Source organism: Mytilus californianus, unplaced genomic scaffold (genome assembly GCF_021869535.1).
Source record: "Mytilus californianus isolate M0D057914Y unplaced genomic scaffold, xbMytCali1.0.p SCAF_2, whole genome shotgun sequence".
NCBI classification, from domain to species: Eukaryota; Metazoa; Mollusca; class Bivalvia; order Mytilida; family Mytilidae; genus Mytilus; species Mytilus californianus.
This window is the reverse complement of record NW_026262668.1, coordinates 14,138,048-14,163,539: the sequence shown is the minus strand read 5'-3', so window position 1 is coordinate 14,163,539 and position 25,492 is coordinate 14,138,048. Positions and strand designations below refer to the sequence as shown.

General features: G+C 33.1%; 1 long non-coding RNA gene across 1 annotated transcript in view; it reads left to right on the top strand.

The window, feature by feature from the left end:
* The first annotated feature begins 228 nt into the window (after positions 1–228).
* LOC127729298 (uncharacterized) overlaps positions 229–25,492 on the top strand; it is a 37,069-nt gene continuing 11,805 nt past the window's right edge. Inside the window, exons 1-2 of the long non-coding RNA XR_007994580.1 lie at positions 229–275; positions 7,074–7,155. This is a non-coding gene — a long non-coding RNA (uncharacterized LOC127729298). The remainder of the gene's footprint in view (positions 276–7,073; positions 7,156–25,492) is intronic.

The following is a 25,492-nucleotide window of genomic DNA, read 5'->3' as shown; positions in this document are numbered from 1 at the left end:
CTATAAGTCCTCACTTCGACCCCTTTGTAAGGATCAAATTAATTATGGCATGATCTAGTTGTAAAATCTTTATGAATTGAGAATTATATAGCAACGTATGAAAGGAGGAGCACATCTTTTAAATTATTCTGTTATAAATGGCGACACCATTTAAACAAGACTTACCATTATTTTCCTTTACAATTATTGTGTATTGAATCTATGGGACATATTTTAATTCTATTTCAGCAACGAAGGAAATTTTTAAGATGTGGAAGACATGGACTGAGGCGCAGGTATAATTAATTGCCATCAATATATCTATTTCATCATAAACACTATCAACATATCGCATATGTTATATGAATAAAAAATGCAACTATAGGTCAGCGTACGGCATTCAACAATGAGTAAAACTCATACCGCATAGCAAACTATATAAAAGGTCCCGACATGACAAAAAAATTCAGAATAAAAAACTAACAGACTAAATTTTGAACATATTGTACACTAACGAGATTTATAATTCGACATACACACTATCGACGTATATCATTAATCATAAACAATAAAAACGTATCTAATTCATCATCAACATTATCAGCGTATCTAGTTCATTATAAACACTTAAGACGTATTTTACTCATCATAAATACTAAAGACGTATCTAATTTATCATAAACACTAACGACATATTTGATTATTATTCATAAACACAAACAACGTATCTAATTAATCAACAACACTAAAGACACGAATCCAGTTCATCATAAATACTATCGACGTGTCTGATTCTTCATAAACATTACCACCGTATCTAATTCATCATAAACAATATCGACATATCGAATTCATCATACACACTAACGATGTATCTAATTCATCATAAACACTAACGACGTATCTAATTCATTATAAACAATATCGACGTATCTGATTCTTCATCAACAATAACGATGTATCTGATTCTTCATCAACAATATCGACGTATCTGATTCTTCATCAACAATATCGACGTATCTGATTCTTCATCAACAATATCGACGTATCTGATTCTTCATCAACACTAACGACGTATATAATCCTTCATAAACATTAACAACGTATATAATTCACCATAGACCCTAACGACATATCTCATTCATCATCAACACAAACGACGTATCTAATTCATCATAGACACTAACGACATATTTAATTCACCAAATAACACTAACCATATATCTAATTCATCATAGACACTAACGAAGTATCTAATTCATCATAAACACTAACGACGTTTCTAATTCATCATAAATACTAACGACATATCTAGTACATCATAAACACTAACGACATATCATATTCATCATCAATACTATCGACGTATCTAATTCATCATAAACACTTACGACGTATCTTATTCATCATAAACACTAACGACGTATCTAATTCATCATAAACACTAACGACGTTTCTAATTCATCATAAACACTTACGACATATCTAATTCATCATAAACACTAACGACATATCTAGTACATCATAAACACTAACGACATATCATATTCATCATCAACACTATCGACGTATCTAACTCATCATAGACACTGACGACGTATATAATTCACCATAGACCCTAACGACATATCATATTCACCTTAGACCTTAACGACATATCTTATTCATCATCAACACTAACAACGTATCTTATTCATCATACACACTAACGACGTATATTAATTCATCATAGACACTAACGACATATCTAACTCATCATCAATACTAACGACATATCTAATTTATCATAGACACTAACGACGTTTCTAACCCATCATCAACACTAACGATATATCAAGTTCATCATAAACACTATTACACATTTAGTTCATCATAGACACTAACGACATATCTAATTCATCATAAACACTAACAACGTATCTAATTCCCCATAAACAATGATGGATCTAATCATTCATCAACACTAACGACATATCTAGTTCATTATAAACCCTTACGGCATATCTAATTCATTATAAACACTTACGACGTATCTAATTCATCATAAACACTAACGACATATTTAGTTCATCACAAACACTAACGACATATCTTGTTCATCATAGACACTAACGACGTATCTAATTCACAATAAACAATAACATCGAATATAATCCTTCATAAACACTAACGACATATCTAGTTCATTATAAACACTAACGACAGATCTAATTCATTATAAACACTAACGAAGTATCTTATTCATCATAAACACTAACGACATATCCAATTCATTATAAACACTTACGACGTATTTAATTCATCATAAATACTGACGACGTAACTTATTCACCATAAACAATGATTGAACTTATCCTTCATAAACACTAACAACATATCTAGTTCATTATAAACATTCACGGCACATCTAATTTATTATAAACATTAACGACGTATCTAATTCATCATCAACACTAACGACATATTTAGTTCATCATTAACACTAACGACATATCTAGTTCATCATACACACAAACGACGTATCTAATTCACAATAAACAATAACATCGAATCTAATCCTTCATCAACACTAACGACATATCTAGTTCATTATAGACACTAACGACAGATCTAATTCATTATAAACACTAACGAAGTATCTTATTCATCATAAACACAAACGACATATCCAATTCATTATAAACACTTACGACGTATTTAATTCATCATAAATACTGACGACGTATCTAATTCACCATAAACAATGATGGAACTTATCCTTCATAATCACTAACAACATATCTAGTTCATTATAAACACTAACGGCACATCTAGTTCATTATAAACACTAACGACGTATCTAATTCATCATAAACACTAACGACATATTTAGTTCATCATAAACACTAACGACATATCTGGTTCATCATTGACACTAACGACATATCTAGTTCATCATAAACCCTAAATACGTATCTAAGTCACCATAAACAATAACAACGAATCTAATCCTTTATAAACACAAACGAAATATTTAGTTCTTTATAAACACTAACGACATATCTAATTCATTATAAACACTAACGACGTATCCAATTCATTATATTTACTAACGACCTATCTCATTCATTATAAATACTGACGACGTAACTTATTCATCATAAACACTAACGACATATCCAATTCATTATAAACACTAACGACGTATTTAATTCATCATAAACACTTACGACATATCTTATTCATCATACACCTATCGACGTATCTAATTCATCATAAACACTATTACATATTTAGTTCATCATAGACACTAACGATATATCTAGTTCATCATAAACACTGTTACATATTTAGTTCATCTTATACACTAACGGCATATCTAGTTCATCATAAACACTAACAACGTATCTAATTCACCATAAACAATGATGGATCTAATCCTTCATAAACACTAACAACATATCTAGTTCATTATAAACACTAACGGCATATCTTATTCATTATAAACACTAACGACGTATCTAATTCATTATAAACACTAACGACATATTTAGTTCATCATAAGCACTAACGACATATATAGTTCATCATAGACACTAACAACATATCTAATTCATCATAAACACTAACGACGTATCTAATTCACCATAAACAATAACATCGAATCTAATTCTTCATAAACACTAACGACATATCTAATTCATTATAAACACTAACGACATATCTAATTCACCATAAACACTAACGACATATCTAATCATCATACACCTATCGACGTATCTTATTCATCATAAACACTATTCCATATTTAGTTCATCATAGACACTAACGATATATCTAGTTCATCATAAACACTATTACATATTTAGTTCATCTTATACACTAACGGCATATCTAGTTCATCATAAACACTAACAACGTATCTAATTCACCATAAACAAAGATGGATCTAATCCTTCATAAACACTAACAACATATCTAGTTCATTATAAACACTAACGGCATATCTAATTCATTATAAACACTTACGACGTATCTAATTCATCATAAACACTAACGACATATTTAATTCATCATAGACATTAACGACATATCTTGTTCATCATAGACACTAACGACATATCCAATTCATTATAAACACTTACGACGTATTTAATTCATCATAAATACTGACGACGTAACTTTTTAACAATAAACAATGATTGATCTAATCCTTCATAAACACTAACGGCATAACTAATTCACTATAAACACTTACGACGTATCCAATTCATCATAAACACAAATGACATATTTAGTTCATCATAAACACTAACGACATATCTTGTTCATCATAGACACTAACGACGTATCTTATTCACAATAAACAATAACATCGAATATAATCCTTCATAAACACTAACGACATATCTAGTTCATTATAAACACTAACGACAGATCTTATTTATTATAAACACTAACGAAGTATCTTATTCATCATAAACACTAACGACGTAACTTATTCATCATAAACACTAACGACATATCTAATTCATCATACACCTATCGACGTATCTAATTCATCATACACCTATCGACGTATCTAATTCATCATAAACATTAACTACGTATCTTATATATCATAAATGCTAACGACATATTTAGTTCATCATAAACACTAACGACATATCTTGTTCATCATAGACATTAACGACGTATTTAATTCGCAATAAACAGTGATGGATCTAATCCTTCATAAACACTAACAACATATCTAGTTCATTATAAACACTAACGGCATATCTTATTCATTATAAACACTAACGACGTATCTAATTCATCATAAACACTAACGACATATTTAGTTCATCATAAGCACTAACGACATATCTAGTTCATCATAGACACTAACAACATATCTAATTCATCATAAACACTAACGACGTATCTAATTCACCATATACAATAACATCGAATCTAATTCTTCATAAACACTAACGAGATATCTAGTTCATTATAAACACTAACGACATATCTAATTCATTATAAACCCTAACGAAGTATCTTATTCATCATAAACACTAACGACATATCTAATTCATCATAAACACTAACGACATATCTAGTTCATCATAAATACTAACGACATATCTAATCCATCATACACCTATCGACGTATCTAATTCATCGTAAACACTATTACATATTTAGTTCATCATAGACACTAACGATATATCTAGTTCATCATAAACACTATTACATATTTAGTTCATCTTATACACTAACGGCATATCTAGTTTATCATAAACACTAACAACGTATCTAATTCACCATAAACAATGATGGATCTAATCCTTCATAAACACTAACAACATATCTAGTTCATTATAAACACTAACGGCATATCTAATTCATTATAAAGACTTACGACGTTTCTAATTCATCATAAACACTAACGACATATTTAGTTCATCATAAACACTAACGACATATCTTGTTCATCATAGACACTAACGACGTTTCTAATTCACAATAAACAATAACATCGAATATAATCCTTCATAAACAATAACGAAATATCTAGTTCATTATAAACACTAACGACAGATCTAATTCATTATAAACACTAACGAAGTATCTTAAGCATCATAAACACTAACGACATATCCAATTCATTATAAAAACTTACGACGTATTCAATTCATCATAAATACTGACGACGTAACTTATTCACCATAAACACTAACGACGTAACTTATTCATCATAAACACTAACGACATATCTAATTCATCATACACCTATCGACGTATCTAATTCATCATAAACATTAACTACGTATCTAATATATCATAAATGCTAACGACGTATTCATCGTACACACTAGCGACGGAATTAGTGTTGATGGTGAATTATTTGTGTTTTTAGTGTTGGTGGTAAATTAGTTGTGTCTTTAGTGTTTATGATATTCGTCGACTTATCTAATTTTTCATATACACTAACGACATGTTTTGTTAATATAATAATGCATGCAATCTATTGATTTGTTAGAAATTTTCACATGGCCTGGGCCGTTATATTATAATTTTATCCCATCATTACCGATATAGAGATAAAGCTTAGTGAGACTCTGTCGAGCATTGTTCCGTTACATGGCGAATCCTTTGAATCGCCATTTACGTCAAGTGTAAACTGCTTTTAAAGATTAACTGTTGAAAATGCGGAGTAAAATTGTTACGTTTCAAAATATGTGTTGCTGTAATCAGTCAAATGAACGAATGCAACTGATAACAAAACAAAATGTCACCACTAATTATTTATCGTAATGTAATTCATACAAGAATGACGTCATACAGTAGCATATTAGGAAGAACGAAAAGAAGCTAGCATTATTCTTTAACTTCACTTTCCGCTGTATAGATGATGTCCTCTCACTAAATAATTCAGAGTTTGGTGACTATGTTAAACGCATCTATCCCATAGATAAAATAAAGAATATAATAGATACAGTTAAGTCTGCCTCATATCTTGACTTATATCTAGAAAGTGACAACGAGGTTGGTTGAGAACAAAACTTTGCCACCAAAGAGATTATTTCAGCTTTCCAATTGTGAACTTTTCATTTATCTGTAGCCACATTCCAGCACGTACCTGCTTATGGAGTATATATCTCCCAGTTGAAACGATATTTCAGATCACGTATTTCCTAAAATAATTTCCTTGATAGAGGGTTGCTGTTCGCATGGAAGCTATCAAACCAAGAGTTCCAAGTGGTGAAGTTGAAATCATCCCTTCGAAATTTTACGGACGTCATCACGAGTTGGTTGACCGTTATGGAATATCTGTTTCACATCATAAAAAAACAAAAACAATATGTTTATAGAGTAATGAATTTTTTGGAAGTGTGAACAATTCATTACAAATTTCAAAATGTAAATGTTCAATTTTTTTTGTAATAAATAGTTACCACCAGTATAAAGCATTAAGCCACGCCTACGTTTTAAAACGATTGCAGCATATATTATAAGCGGTTAAAATGAAGGGCAATGGAAAACCTTTCTCTCCTCTCGTTTTGTTCTTATACTTTTAAATGTGATTTTTTTTAACTTTCAAAATAAAAGAAAGCATTTATTAATAGGAATATTGTGTTGCATTGGGAGGAAGACTGGCGACAGTTTCAAGTTCTGATGAGGATGAGTTTTTGAAGAGTCTAACAAGCCGTAAGTATCAACAAACAACAGTTAAGTTTACGTTTGTTCAGATTTTCACTTCATTTTCAAAAAGATGATAACTCAGTACTTCTGTATGCAAACGAAATCTTTTATGTCCATTAACGTTAGATTGTATAGCTTTTAAAATGGAGATGCAAATATTTTCCAAATAACGAAGAAGAACCAGAAAAACAAATTGAATTATATTGTTTGTCATAGTATATAGGTATATAGGTATATTTCGGTGTTATTACATACATATATAGAAAATGTTTGAACATCCTTCATAACAGATTGTCACAAGAAATATTACCAATATAGGTTCTAAAAAGTAAAATAGCAAAAATACCGAATTAATGGGAAATTCAAAACGAAAAGTTCTTTATCAGATGGCAAAATCAAAAGCTCAAACACATTAAACGAATGGAAAACAACTGTCATATTCCTGACTTGGTACAGGTATTTTCTGATGTAGAAATTGGTGGATTAAACCTTGTTTTATAGCTAGCTAAACCTCTCACTTGTATGACAGTCATATAGAATTCCCTTATATTAATAGGTAAAAATGTCAAATATCGGGGTACAACAGTCATCATTGTGTTATAATCTTAATCACTATAACAACAAAAAACTATTTTAACAAAGAAAAAAAAAATGTTCGACGTACACAAGCAAAAATGAAAGACAAGAATATAAAAATGACCATAGCACAATAACACAATGGCAGGTTGTATAAATACCTAGTCACGCCAAAAGTTTATCACCAAAAATGGACTAAACAGTTAAGGTTAATAATATACAAAGACACATAAAAAGAACATTATAACACGTAATTACAACGTCAGTACCTAGGACATTATAACACGTAATTACAACGTCAGTACCTGGAACATTATAACACGTAATTACAACGTCAGTACATAGAAACTACACTTCAAGACCATCATGTATTATTTGTGAAGTTGATACGGAATATTTATCAACAAGGTATCTTCCGATGAACTTTTTTAGAAAAATGACGAGACGTTCTTTGACATAACCCTGGTTCATTAACCTTTTGCACAGGCACTGGTGCGTAGCAGCTGCAAGCTCTAATTAAATAATGTTATACAAGATAAGGCTAACGGTTAAACACAATGCTCATGACCCACCTCAATATATATTTATGTTGCTTAGTTTGTAATAATGAAATTACCAGTTTGATTACAAGTCAAAGCCGTAGTGTGGCATAATTTTCATGTTCATATATAAGGCCTTTTTAATATTCTTTGTTCTACTGCCACTGACGAGTCTTTTGTAGGCGAAACGCGCGTGTGCCGTACACAATTTTGATCCTGGTATCTATGATGAGTTTATTTATATCATACATTTTCATCTTTCTATTTTCACTTCGAATGACATAAAAATTAAATTTGTTTCCATAATTTCTTACGATATGAAATTCAACAACTACACATCCTTTCGTCTTTTTCGACAATGTATATATTTTATTTCGATATCTTACCTGTTGCAGTATTCATCACGAGTCCAAGCCTGGTGTTCCTTTTTTACATTCCACTTATAACCCGGGCAGTCATTAGTTACAAAAATAAAAATAAAGCAATATATATCAGCCTTGTATCACCATCATTGGTGATCCGATGGATAAAATTTGTCGTAGAGTTGTCACTGGTTCAGACGTACTTATGTATATATATATATATATATATATATATATATATATATAAACAAGTCTAAATTGAAAACAACGTTCAAACCAATGATTACGTTGGATAAAAACCGCAATTTTTATACGTGTGCATGCAAAACAAATTTCTTGGTAGAGGGGTCTAAATACAGCACAAACAACATTTTCCAAAAGACCAAAAAGTGAAAAAGTATATTTTAACAAAACGCATTTGACTAGCAGGTCGAACAACTGATGTTCTTAAACCCTGTTGACTGCCATTGGCGATTGCCAAATAAACGGATCACCAGATGTAACAAAATGGATCTTAAAATAATTTATTACCCAACAGAAAACAATAAACTTGAGGAAAAGATGGTATACCGCAAACATGAGGTGCAAAAATTTGTACACCATATCCGGATTTCGACAATTAATGTCTCTTCAGTGATGTTCGGAATAGAAACGGTATTTGGAAGGCCATATAATTAACCTCAATTTAGGATAGACTCTTGAATTTTGAAAGAGTCGAAATAGGATGAACGGATCATATAAACCCGAAGGCAAATATAATACAAGCCCAAACGAAAAAATATATAAACAAGTCTAAATTGAAAACAACGTTCAAACCTATGACTACGTTGGATAAAAACCGCAACTTTTATACGTGTGCATGCAAAACAAATTTCTTGGTAGAGGGGTCAAAATACAGCACAAACAACATTTCCAAAAGACCAAAAAGTGAAAAAGTATATTTTAACAAAACGCATTTGACTAGCAGGTCGAACAACTGATGTTCTTAAACCCTGCTGACTGCCATTGGCGATTGCCAAATAAACGGATCACCAGATGTAACAAAATGGATCTTAAAATAATTTATTACCCAACAGAAACAATAAACTTGCGGAAAAGATGGTAAACCGCAAACATGAGGTGCAAAAATTAGTACACCATATCCGGATTTCGACAATTATTGTCTCTTCAGTGATGTTTGGAATAGAAACGGTATTTGGAAGGCCATATAATTTACCTCAATTTAGGATAGACTCTTGAATTTTGAAAGAGTCGAAATAGGATGAACGGATCATATAAACCCGAAGGCAAATATAATACAAGCCCAAACGAAAAAATATATAAACAAGTCTAAATTGAAAACAATGTTCAAACCTATGATTGCGTTTGATAAAAAAACGCAATTTTTATACGTGTGCATGCAAAACAAATTTCTTGGTAAAGGGGTCTAAATACACCACAAACAACATTTTCCAAAAGACCAAAAAGTGAAAAAGTATATTTTAACAAAACGCATTTGACTAGCAGGTCGAACAACTGATGTTCTTAAACCCTGTTGACTGCCATTGGCGATTGCCAAATAAATGGATCACCAGATGTAACAAAATGGATCTTAAAATAATTTATTACCCAACAGAAAACAATAAACTTGCGGAAAAGATGGTATACCGCAAACATGAGGTGCAAACATTAGTACACCATATCCGGATTTCGACAATTAATGTCTCTTCAGTGATGTTCGGAATCGAAACGGTATTTGGAAGGCCATATAATTTACCTCAATATAAGATAGACTCTTGAATTTTGAAAGAGTCGAAATAGGATGAACGGATCATATAAACCCGAAGGCAAATATAATACAAGCCCAAACGAAAAAATATATAAACAAGTCTAAATTGAAAACAATGTTCAAACCTATGATTGCGTTTGATAAAAACCGCAATTTTTATACGTGTGCATGCAAAACAAATGTCTTGGTAAAGGGGTCTAAATACACCACAAACAACATTTTCCAAAAGACCAAAAAGTGAAAAAGTATATTTTAACAAAACGCATTTGACTAGCAGGTCGAACAACTGATGTTCTTAAACCCTGTTGACTGCCATTGGCGATTGCCAAATAAACGGATCACCAGATGTAACAAAATGGATCTTAAAATAATTTATTACCCAACAGAAAACAATAAACTTGCGGAAAAGATGGTATACCGCAAACATGAGGTGCAAACATTAGTACACCATATCCGGATTTCGACAATTAATGTCTCTTCAGTGATGTTCGGAATCGAAACGGTATTTGGAAGGCCATATAATTTACCTCAATATAGGATAGACTCTTGAATTTTGAAAGAGTCGAAATAGGATGAACGGATCATATAAACCCGAAGGCAAATATAATACAAGCCCACACGAAAAAATATATAAACAAGTCTAAATTGAAAACAATGTTCAAACCTATGATTGCGTTTGATAAAAACCGCAATTTTTATACGTGTGCATGCAAAACAAATTTCTTGGTAAAGGGGTCTAAATACACCACAAACAACATTTTCCAAAAGACCAAAAAGTGAAAAAGTATATTTTAACAAAACGCATTTGACTAGCAGGTCGAACAACTGATGTTCTTAAACCCTGTTGACTGCCATTGGCGATTGCCAAATAAACGGATCACCAGATGTAACAAAATGGATCTTAAAATAATTTATTACCCAACAGAAAACAATAAACTTGCGGAAAAGATGGTATACCGCAAACATGAGGTGCAAACATTAGTACACCATATCCGGATTTCGACAATTAATGTCTCTTCAGTGATGTTCGGAATCGAAACGGTATTTGGAAGGCCATATAATTTACCTCAATATAGGATAGACTCTTGAATTTTGAAAGAGTCGAAATAGGATGAACGGATCATATAAACCCGAAGGCAAATATAATACAAGCCCAAACGAAAAAATATATAAACAAGTCTAAATTGAAAACAATGTTCAAACCTATGATTGCGTTTGATAAAAACCGCAATTTTTATACGTGTGCATGCAAAACAAATTTCTTGGTAAAGGGGTCTAAATACACCACAAACAACATTTTCCAAAAGACCAAAAAGTGAAAAAGTATATTTTAACAAAACGCATTTGACTAGCAGGTCGAACAACTGATGTTCTTAAACCCTGTTGACTGCCATTGGCGATTGCCAAATAAACGGATCACCAGATGTAACAAAATGGATCTTAAAATAATTTATTACCCAACAGAAAACAATAAACTTGCGGAAAAGATGGTATACCGCAAACATGCGGTGCAAAAATTTGTACACCATATCCGGATTTCGACAATTAATGTCTCTTCAGTGATGTTCGGAATAGAAACGGTATTTGGAAGGCCATATAATTTACCTCAATTTAGGATAGACTCTTGAATTTTGAAAGAGTCGAAATAGGATGAACGGATCATATAAACCCGAAGGCAAATATAATACAAGCCCAAACGAAAAAATATATAAACAAGTCTAAATTGAAAACAACGTTCAAACCTATGACTACGTTGGATAAAAACCGCAACTTTTATACGTGTGCATGCAAAACAAATTTCTTGGTAGAGGGGTCTAAATACAGCACAAACAACATTTCCAAAAGACCAAAAAGTGAAAAAGTATATTTTAACAAAACGCATTTGACTAGCAGGTCGAACAACTGATGTTCTTAAACCCTGCTGACTGCCATTGGCGATTGCCAAATAAACGGATCACCAGATGTAACAAAATGGATCTTAAAATAATTTATTACCCAACAGAAACAATAAACTTGCGGAAAAGATGGTAAACCGCAAACATGAGGTGCAAAAATTAGTACACCATATCCGGATTTCGACAATTAATGTCTCTTCAGTGATGTTTGGAATAGAAACGGTATTTGGAAGGCCATATAATTTACCTCAATTTAGGATAGACTCTTGAATTTTGAAAGAGTCGAAATAGGATGAACGGATCATATAAACCCGAAGGCAAATATAATACAAGCCCAAACGAAAAAATATATAAACAAGTCTAAATTGAAAACAATGTTCAAACCTATGATTGCGTTTGATAAAAACCGCAATTTTTATACGTGTGCATGCAAAACAAATTTCTTGGTAAAGGGGTCTAAATACACCACAAACAACATTTTCCAAAAGACCAAAAAGTGAAAAAGTATATTTTAACAAAACGCATTTGACTAGCAGGTCGAACAACTGATGTTCTTAAACCCTGTTGACTGCCATTGGCGATTGCCAAATAAATGGATCACCAGATGTAACAAAATGGATCTTAAAATAATTTATTACCCAACAGAAAACAATAAACTTGCGGAAAAGATGGTATACCGCAAACATGAGGTGCAAACATTAGTACACCATATCCGGATTTCGACAATTAATGTCTCTTCAGTGATGTTCGGAATCGAAACGGTATTTGGAAGGCCATATAATTTACCTCAATATAGGATAGACTCTTGAATTTTGAAAGAGTCGAAATAGGATGAACGGATCATATAAACCCGAAGGCAAATATAATACAAGCCCAAACGAAAAAATATATAAACAAGTCTAAATTGAAAACAATGTTCAAACCTATGATTGCGTTTGATAAAAACCGCAATTTTTATACGTGTGCATGCAAAACAAATTTCTTGGTAAAGGGGTCTAAATACACCACAAACAACATTTTCCAAAAGACCAAAAAGTGAAAAAGTATATTTTAACAAAACGCATTTGACTAGCAGGTCGAACAACTGATGTTCTTAAACCCTGTTGACTGCCATTGGCGATTGCCAAATAAACGGATCACCAGATGTAACAAAATGGATCTTAAAATAATTTATTACCCAACAGAAAACAATAAACTTGCGGAAAAGATGGTATACCGCAAACATGAGGTGCAAACATTAGTACACCATATCCGGATTTCGACAATTAATGTCTCTTCAGTGATGTTCGGAATCGAAACGGTATTTGGAAGGCCATATAATTTACCTCAATATAGGATAGACTCTTGAATTTTGAAAGAGTCGAAATAGGATGAACGGATCATATAAACCCGAAGGCAAATATAATACAAGCCCACACGAAAAAATATATAAACAAGTCTAAATTGAAAACAATGTTCAAACCTATGATTGCGTTTGATAAAAACCGCAATTTTTATACGTGTGCATGCAAAACAAATTTCTTGGTAAAGGGGTCTACATACACCACAAACAACATTTTCCAAAAGACCAAAAAGTGAAAAAGTATATTTTAACAAAACGCATTTGACTAGCAGGTCGAACAACTGATGTTCTTAAACCCTGTTGACTGCCATTGGCGATTGCCAAATAAACGGATCACCAGATGTAACAAAATGGATCTTAAAATAATTTATTACCCAACAGAAAACAATAAACTTGCGGAAAAGATGGTATACCGCAAACATGAGGTGCAAACATTAGTACACCATATCCGGATTTCGACAATTAATGTCTCTTCAGTGATGTTCGGAATCGAAACGGTATTTGGAAGGCCATATAATTTACCTCAATATAGGATAGACTCTTGAATTTTGAAAGAGTCGAAATAGGATGAACGGATCATATAAACCCGAAGGCAAATATAATACAAGCCCAAACGAAAAAATATATAAACAAGTCTAAATTGAAAACAATGTTCAAACCTATGATTGCGTTTGATAAAAACCGCAATTTTTATACGTGTGCATGCAAAACAAATTTCTTGGTAAAGGGGTCTAAATACACCACAAACAACATTTTCCAAAAGACCAAAAAGTGAAAAAGTATATTTTAACAAAACGCATTTGACTAGCAGGTCGAACAACTGATGTTCTTAAACCCTGTTGACTGCCATTGGCGATTGCCAAATAAACGGATCACCAGATGTAACAAAATGGATCTTAAAATAATTTATTACCCAACAGAAAACAATAAACTTGCGGAAAAGATGGTATATCGCAAACATGCGGTGCAAAAATTTGTACACCATATCCGGATTTCGACAATTAATGTCTCTTCAGTGATGTTCGGAATAGAAACGGTATTTGGAAGGCCATATAATTTACCTCAATTTAGGATAGACTCTTGAATTTTGAAAGAGTCGAAATAGGATGAACGGATCATATAAACCCGAAGGCAAATATAATACAAGCCCAAACGAAAAAATATATAAACAAGTCTAAATTGAAAACAACGTTCAAACCTATGACTACGTTGGATAAAAACCGCAACTTTTATACGTGTGCATGCAAAACAAATTTCTTGGTAGAGGGGTCTAAATACAGCACAAACAACATTTCCAAAAGACCAAAAAGTGAAAAAGTATATTTTAACAAAACGCATTTGACTAGCAGGTCGAACAACTGATGTTCTTAAACCCTGCTGACTGCCATTGGCGATTGCCAAATAAACGGATCACCAGATGTAACAAAATGGATCTTAAAATAATTTATTACCCAACAGAAACAATAAACTTGCGGAAAAGATGGTAAACCGCAAACATGAGGTGCAAAAATTAGTACACCATATCCGGATTTCGACAATTAATGTCTCTTCAGTGATGTTTGGAATAGAAACGGTATTTGGAAGGCCATATAATTTACCTCAATTTAGGATAGACTCTTGAATTTTGAAAGAGTCGAAATAGGATGAACGGATCATATAAACCCGAAGGCAAATATAATACAAGCCCAAACGAAAAAATATATAAACAAGTCTAAATTGAAAACAATGTTCAAACCTATGATTGCGTTTGATAAAAACCGCAATTTTTATACGTGTGCATGCAAAACAAATTTCTTGGTAAAGGGGTCTAAATACACCACAAACAACATTTTCCAAAAGACCAAAAAGTGAAAAAGTATATTTTAACAAAACGCATTTGACTAGCAGGTCGAACAACTGATGTTCTTAAACCCTGTTGACTGCCATTGGCGATTGCCAAATAAACGGATCACCAGATGAATCAAAATGGATCTTAAAATAATTTATTACCCAACAGAAAACAATAAACTTGCGGAAAAGATGGTATACCGCAAACATGAGGTGCAAACATTAGTACACCATATCCGGATTTCGACAATTAATGTCTCTTCAGTGATGTTCGGAATCGAAACGGTATTTGGAAGGCCATATAATTTACCTCAATATAGGATAGACTCTTGAATTTTGAAAGAGTCGAAATAGGATGAACGGATCATATAAACCCGAAGGCAAATATAATACAAGCCCAAACGAAAAAATATATAAACAAGTCTAAATTGAAAACAATGTTCAAACCTATGATTGCGTTTGATAAAAACCGCAATTTTTATACGTGTGCATGCAAAACAAATTTCTTGGTAAAGGGGTCTAAATACACCACAAACAACATTTTCCAAAAGACCAAAAAGTGAAAAAGTATATTTTAACAAAACGCATTTGACTAGCAGGTCGAACAACTGATGTTCTTAAACCCTGTTGACTGCCATTGGCGATTGCCAAATAAACGGATCACCAGATGTAACAAAATGGATCTTAAAATAATTTATTACCCAACAGAAAACAATAAACTTGCGGAAAAGATGGTATACCGCAAACATGAGGTGCAAACATTAGTACACCATATCCGGATTTCGACAATTAATGTCTCTTCAGTGATGTTCGGAATCGAAACGGTATTTGGAAGGCCATATAATTTACCTCAATATAGGATAGACTCTTGAATTTTGAAAGAGTCGAAATAGGATGAACGGATCATATAAACCCGAAGGCAAATATAATACAAGCCCAAACGAAAAAATATATAAACAAGTCTAAATTGAAAACAATGTTCAAACCTATGATTGCGTTTGATAAAAACCGCAATTTTTATACGTGTGCATGCAAAACAAATTTCTTGGTAAAGGGGTCTAAATACACCACAAACAACATTTTCCAAAAGACCAAAAAGTGAAAAAGTATATTTTAACAAAACGCATTTGACTAGCAGGTCGAACAACTGATGTTCTTAAACCCTGTTGACTGCCATTGGCGATTGCCAAATAAACGGATCACCAGATGTAACAAAATGGATCTTAAAATAATTTATTACCCAACAGAAAACAATAAACTTGCGGAAAAGATGGTATACCGCAAACATGAGGTGCAAACATTTGTACACCATATCCGGATTTCGACAATTAATGTCTCTTCAGTGATGTTCGGAATAGAAACGGTATTTGGAAGGCCATATAATTTACCTCAATTTAGGATAGACTCTTGAATTTTGAAAGAGTCGAAATAGGATGAACGGATCATATAAACCCGAAGGCAAATATAATACAAGCCCAAACGAAAAAATATATAAACAAGTCTAAATTGAAAACAACGTTCAAACCTATGACTACGTTGGATAAAAACCGCAACTTTTATACGTGTGCATGCAAAACAAATTTCTTGGTAGAGGGGTCTAAATACAGCACAAACAACATTTCCAAAAGACCAAAAAGTGAAAAAGTATATTTTAACAAAACGCATTTGACTAGCAGGTCGAACAACTGATGTTCTTAAACCCTGCTGACTGCCATTGGCGATTGCCAAATAAACGGATCACCAGATGTAACAAAATGGATCTTAAAATAATTTATTACCCAACAGAAACAATAAACTTGCGGAAAAGATGGTAAACCGCAAACATGAGGTGCAAAAATTAGTACACCATATCCGGATTTCGACAATTAATGTCTCTTCAGTGATGTTTGGAATAGAAACGGTATTTGGAAGGCCATATAATTTACCTCAATTTAGGATAGACTCTTGAATTTTGAAAGAGTCGAAATAGGATGAACGGATCATATAAACCCGAAGGCAAATATAATACAAGCCCAAACGAAAAAATATATAAACAAGTCTAAATTGAAAACAATGTTCAAACCTATGATTGCGTTTGATAAAAACCGCAATTTTTATACGTGTGCATGCAAAACAAATTTCTTGGTAAAGGGGTCTAAATACACCACAAACAACATTTTCCAAAAGACCAAAAAGTGAAAAAGTATATTTTAACAAAACGCATTTGACTAGCAGGTCGAACAACTGATGTTCTTAAACCCTGTTGACTGCCATTGGCGATTGCCAAATAAACGGATCACCAGATGTAACAAAATGGATCTTAAAATAATTTATTACCCAACAGAAAACAATAAACTTGCGGAAAAGATGGTATACCGCAAACATGAGGTGCAAACATTAGTACACCATATCCGGATTTCGACAATTAATGTCTCTTCAGTGATGTTCGGAATCGAAACGGTATTTGGAAGGCCATATAATTTACCTCAATATAGGATAGACTCTTGAATTTTGAAAGAGTCGAAATAGGATGAACGGATCATATAAACCCGAAGGCAAATATAATACAAGCCCAAACGAAAAAATATATAAACAAGTCTAAATTGAAAACAATGTTCAAACCTATGATTGCGTTTGATAAAAACCGCAATTTTTATACGTGTGCATGCAAAACAAATTTCTTGGTAAAGGGGTCTAAATACACCACAAACAACATTTTCCAAAAGACCAAAAAGTGAAAAAGTATATTTTAACAAAACGCATTTGACTAGCAGGTCGAACAACTGATGTTCTTAAACCCTGTTGACTGCCATTGGCGATTGCCAAATAAACGGATCACCAGATGTAACAAAATGGATCTTAAAATAATTTATTACCCAACAGAAAACAATAAACTTGCGGAAAAGATGGTATACCGCAAACATGAGGAGCAAAAATTTGTACACCATATCCGGATTTCGACAATTAATGTCTCTTCAGTGATGTTCGGAATAGAAACGGTATTTGGAAGGCCATATAATTTACCTCAATTTAGGATAGACTCTTGAATTTTGAAAGAGTCGAAATAGGATGAACGGATCATATAAACCCGAAGGCAAATATAATACAAGCCCAAACGAAAAAATATATAAACAAGTCTAAATTGAAAACAACGTTCAAACCTATGACTACGTTGGATAAAAACCGCAACTTTTATACGTGTGCATGCAACACAAATTTCTTGGTAGAGGGGTCAAAATACAGCACAAACAACATTTCCAAAAGACCAAAAAGTGAAAAAGTATATTTTAACAAAACGCATTTGACTAGCAGGTCGAACAACTGATGTTCTTAAACCCTGCTGACTGCCATTGGCGATTGCCAAATAAACGGATCACCAGATGTAACAAAATGGATCTTAAAATAATTTATTACCCAACAGAAACAATAAACTTGCGGAAAAGATGGTATACCGCAAACATGAGGTGCAAAAATTAGTACACCATATCCGGATTTCGACAATTAATGTCTCTTCAGTGATGTTTGGAATAGAAACGGTATTTGGAAGGCCATATAATTTACCTCAATTTAGGATAGACTCTTGAATTTTGAAAGAGTCGAAATAGGATGAACGGATCATATAAACCCGAAGGCAAATATAATACAAGCCCAAACGAAAAAATATATAAACAAGTCTAAATTGAAAACAATGTTCAAACCTATGATTGCGTTTGATAAAAACCGCAATTTTTATACGTGTGCATGCAAAACAAATTTCTTGGTAAAGGGGTCTAAATACACCACAAACAACATTTTCCAAATGACCAAAAAGTGAAAAAGTATATTTTAACAAAACGCATTTGACTAGCAGGTCGAACAACTGATGTTCTTAAACCCTGTTGACTGCCATTGGCGATTGCCAAATAAACGGATCACCAGATGTAACAAAATGGATCTTAAAATAATTTATTACCCAACAGAAAACAATAAACTTGCGGAAAAGATGGTATACCGCAAACATGAGGTGCAAAAATTTGTACACCATATCCGGATTTCGACAATTAATATCTCTTCAGTGATGTTCGGAATAGAAACGGTATTTGGAAGGCCATATAATTTACCTCAATTTAGGATAGACTCTTGAATTTTGAAAGAGTCGAAATAGGATCAACGGATCATATAAACCCGAAGGCAAATATAATACAAGCCCAAACGAAAAAATATATAAACAAGTCTAAATTGAAAACAACGTTCAAACCTATGACTACGTTGGATAAAAACAGCAACTTTTATACGTGTGCATGCAAAACAAATTTCTTGGTAAAGGGGTCTAAATACAGCACAAACAACATTTTCCAAAAGACCAAAAAGTGAAAAAGTATATTTTAACAAAACGCATTTGACTAGCAGGTCGAACAACTGATGTTCTTAAACCCTGCTGACTGCCATTGGCGATTGCCAAATAAACGGATCACCAGATGTAACAAAATGGATCCTAAAATAATTTATTACCCAACAGAAACAATAAACTTACGGAAAAGATGGTATACCGCAAACATGAGGTGCAAAAATTTGTACACCATATCCGGATTTCGACAATTAATGTCTCTTCAGTGATGTTCGGAATAGAAACGGTATTTGGAAGGCCATATAATTTACCTCTATTTAGGATAGACCCTTGAATTTTGAAAGAGTCGAAATAGGATCAACGGATCATATAAACCCGAAGGCAAATATAATACAAGCCCAAACGAAAAAATATATAAACAAGTCTAAATTGAAAACAACGTTCAAACCTATGACTACGTTGGATAAAAACCGCAGCTTTTATACGTGTGCATGCAAAACAAATTTCTTGGTAAAGGGGTCTAAATACAGCACAAACAACATTTTCCAAAAGACCAAAAAGTGAAAAAGTATATTTTAACAAAACGCATTTGACTAGCAGGTCGAACAACTGATGTTCTTAAACCCTGCTGACTGCCATTGGCGATTGCCAATTAAACGGATCACCAGATGTAACAAAATGGATCCTAAAATAATTTATTACCCAACAGAAACAATAAACTTACGGAAAAGATGGTATACCGCAAACATGAGGTGCAAAAATTTGTACACCATATCCGGATTTCGACAATTAATGTCTCTTCGGTGATGTTCGGAATAGAAACGGTATTTGGAAGGCCATATAATTTACCTCAATTTAGGATAGACTCTTGAATTTTGAAAGAGTCGAAATAGGATGAACGGATCATATAAACCCGAAGGCAAATATAATACAAGCCCAAACGAAAAAATATATAAACAAGTCTAAATTGAAAACAACGTTCAAACCTATGACTACGTTGGATAAAAACCGCAACTTTTATACGTGTGCATGCAAAACAAATTTCTTGGTAGAGGGGTCTAAATACAGCACAAACAACATTTCCAAAAGACCAAAAAGTGAAAAAGTATATTTTAACAAAACGCATTTGACTAGCAGGTCGAACAACTGATGTTCTTAAACCCTGCTGACTGCCATTGGCGATTGCCAAATAACGGATCACCAGATGTAACAAAATGGATCTTAAAATAATTTATTACCCAACAGAAACAATAAACTTGCGGAAAAGATGGTATACCGCAAACATGAGGTGCAAAAATTATTACACCATATCCGGATTTCGACAATTAATGTCTCTTCAGTGATGTTTGGAATAGAAACGGTATTTGGAAGGCCATATAATTTACCTCAATTTAGGATAGACTCTTGAATTTTGAAAGAGTCGAAATAGGATGAACGGATCATATAAACCCGAAGGCAAATATAATACAAGCCCAAACGAAAAAATATATAAACAAGTCTAAATTGAAAACAACGTTCAAACCTATGACTACGTTGGATAAAAACCGCAACTTTTATACGTGTGCATGCAAAACAAATTTCTTGGTAGAGGGGTCTAAATACACCACAAACAACATTTCCAAAAGACCAAAAAGTGAAAAAGTATATTTTAACAAAACGCATTTGACTAGCAGGTCGAACAACTGATGTTCTTAAACCCTGTTGACTGCCATTGGCGATTGCCAAATAAACGGATCACCAGATGTAACAAAATGGATCTTAAAATAATTTATTACCCAACAGAAAACAATAAACTTGCGGAAAAGATGGTATACCGCAAACATGAGGTGCAAAAATTTGTACACCATATCCGGATTTCGACAATTAATGTCTCTTCGGTGATGTTCGGAATAGAAACGGTATTTGGAAGGCCATATAATTTACCTCAATTTAGGATAGACTCTTGAATTTTGAAAGAGTCGAAATAGGATGAACGGATCATATAAACCCGAAGGCAAATATAATACAAGCCCAAACGAAAAAATATATAAACAAGTCTAAATTGAAAACAACGTTCAAACCTATGACTACGTTGGATAAAAACCGCAACTTTTATACGTGTGCATGCAAAACAAATTTCTTGGTAGAGGGGTCTAAATACAGCACAAACAACATTTCCAAAAGACCAAAAAGTGAAAAAGTATATTTTAACAAAACGCATTTGACTAGCAGGTCGAACAACTGATGTTCTTAAACCCTGCTGACTGCCATTGGCGATTGCCAAATAACGGATCACCAGATGTAACAAAATGGATCTTAAAATAATTTATTACCCAACAGAAACAATAAACTTGCGGAAAAGATGGTATACCGCAAACATGAGGTGCAAAAATTATTACACCATATCCGGATTTCGACAATTAATGTCTCTTCAGTGATGTTTGGAATCGAAACGGTATTTGGAAGGCCATATAATTTACCTCAATTTAGGATAGACTCTTGAATTTTGAAAGAGTCGAAATAGGGTGAACGGATCATATAAACCCGAAGGCAAATATAATACAAGCCCAAACGAAAAAATATATAAACAAGTCTAAATTGAAAACAATGTTCAAACCTATGATTGCGTTTGATAAAAACCGCAATTTTTATACGTGTGCATGCAAAACAAATTTCTTGGTAAAGGGGTCTAAATACAGCACAAACAACATTTTCCAAAAGACCAAAAAGTGAAAAAGTATATTTTAACAAAACGCATTTGACTAGCAGGTCGAACAACTGATGTTCTTAAACCCTGTTGACTGCCATTGGCGATTGCCAAATAAACGGATCACCAGATGTAACAAAATGGATCTTAAAATAATTTATTACCCAACAGAAAACAATAAACTTGCGGAAAAGATGGTATACCGCAAACATGAGGTGCAAAAATTTGTACACCATATCCGGATTTCGACAATTAATGTCTCTTCAGTGATGTTCGGAATAGAAACGGTATTTGGAAGGCCATATAATTTACCTCAATTTAGGATAGACTCTTGAATTTTGAAAGAGTCGAAATAGGATCAACGGATCATATAAACCCGAAGGCAAATATAATACAAGCCCAAACGAAAAAATATATAAACAAGTCAAAATTGAAAACAACGTTCAAACCTATGACTACGTTGGAGAAAAACCGCAACTTTTATACGTGTGCATGCAAAACAAATTTCTTGGTAGAGGGGTCTAAATACAGCACAAACAACATTTTCCAAAAGACCAAAAAGTGAAAAAGTATATTTTAACAAAACGCATTTGACTAGCAGGTCGAACAACTGATGTTCTTAAACCCTGTTGACTGCCATTGGCGATTGCCAAATAAACGGATCACCAGATGTAACAAAATGGATCCTAAAATAATTTATTACCCAACAGAAACAATAAACTTACGGAAAAGATGGTATACCGCAAACATGAGGTGCAAAAATTTGTACACCATATCCGGATTTCGACAATTAATGTCTCTTCAGTGATGTTCGGTTTAGAAACGGTATTTGGAAGGTCATATAATTTACCTCAATTTAGGATAGACCCTTGAATTTTGAAAGAGTCGAAATACGATCAACGGATCATATAAACCCGAAGGCAAATATAATACAAGCCCAAACGAAAAAATATATAAACAAGTCTAAATTGAAAACAATGTTCAAACCTATGATTGCGTTTGATAAAAACCGCAATTTTTATACGTGTGCATGCAAAACAAATTTCTTGGTAAAGGGGTCTAAATACACCACAAACAACATTTTCCAAAAGACCAAAAAGTGAAAAAGTATATTTTAACAAAACGCATTTGACTAGCAGGTCGAACAACTGATGTTCTTAAACCCTGTTGACTGCCATTGGCGATTGCCAAATAAACGGATCACCAGATGTAACAAAATGGATCTTAAAATAATTTATTACCCAACAGAAAACCATAAACTTGCGGAAAAGATGGTATACCGCAAACATGAGGTGCAAAAATTTGTACACCATATCCGGATTTCGACAATTAATGTCTCTTCGGTGATGTTCGGAATAGAAACGGTATTTAGAAGGCCATATAATTTACCTCAATTTAGGATAGACTCTTGAATTTTGAAAGAGTCGAAATAGGATGAACGGATCATATAAACCCGAAGGCAAATATAATACAAGCCCAAACGAAAAAATATATAAACAAGTCTAAATTGAAAACAACGTTCAAACCTATGACTACGTTGGATAAAAACCGCAACTTTTATACGTGTGCATGCAAAACAAATTTCTTGGTAGAGGGGTCTAAATACAGCACAAACAACATTTCCAAAAGACCAAAAAGTGAAAAAGTATATTTTTACAAAACGCATTTGACTAGCAGGTCGAACAACTGATGTTCTTAAACCCTGCTGACTGCCATTGGCGATTGCCAAATAACGGATCACCAGATGTAACAAAATGGATCTTAAAATAATTTATTACCCAACAGAAACAATAAACTTGCGGAAAAGATGGTATACCGCAAACATGAGGTGCAAAAATTTGTACACCATATCCGGATTTCGACATTTAATGTCTCTTCAGTGATGTTTGGAATCGAAACGGTATTTGGAAGGCCATATAATTTACCTCAATTTAGGATAGACTCTTGAATTTTGAAAGAGTCGAAATAGGGTGAACGGATCATATAAACCCGAAGGCAAATATAATACAAGACCAAACGAAAAAATATATAAACAAGTCTAAATTGAAAACAATCTTCAAACCTATGATTGCGTTTGATAAAAACCGCAATTTTTATACGTGTGCATGCAAAACAAATTTCTTGGTAAAGGGGTCTAAATACAGCACAAACAACATTTTCCAAAAGACCAAAAAGTGAAAAAGTATATTTTAACAAAACGCATTTGACTAGCAGGTCGAACAACTGATGTTCTTAAACCCTGTTGACTGCCATTGGCGATTGCCAAATAAACGGATCGCCAGATGTAACAAAATGGATCTTAAAATAATTTATTACCCAACAGAAAACAATAAACTTGCGGAAAAGATGGTATACCGCAAACATGAGGTGCAAAAATTTGTACACCATATCCGGATTTCGACAATTAATGTCTCTTCAGTGATGTTCGGAATAGAAACGGTATTTGGAAGGCCATATAATTTACCTTAATTTAGGATAGACTCTTGAATTTTGAAAGAGTCGAAATAGGATCAACGGATCATATAAACCCGAAGGCAAATATAATACAAGCCCAAACGAAAAAATATATAAACAAGTCTAAATTGAAAACAATGTTCAAACCTATGATTGCGTTGGATAAAAACCGCATTTTTTATACGTGTGCATGCAAAACAAATTTCTTCGTACAGGGGTCTAAATACAGCACAAACAACATTTTCCAAAAGACCAAAAAGTGAAAAAGTATATTTTAACAAAACGCATTTGACTAGCAGGTCGAACAACTGATGTTCTTAAACCCTGTTGACTGCCATTGGCAATTGCCAAATAAACTGATCACCAGATGTAACAAAATGGATCTAAAAATAATTTATTACCCAACAGAAAACAATAAACTTGTGGAAAAGATGGTATACCGCAAACATGAGGTGCAAAAATTTGTACACCATATCCGGATTTCGACAATTAATGTCTCCTCAGTGATGTTCGGAATCGAAACGGTATTTGGAAGGCCATATAATTTACCTCAATTTAGGATAGACTCTTGAATTTTGAAAGAGTCGA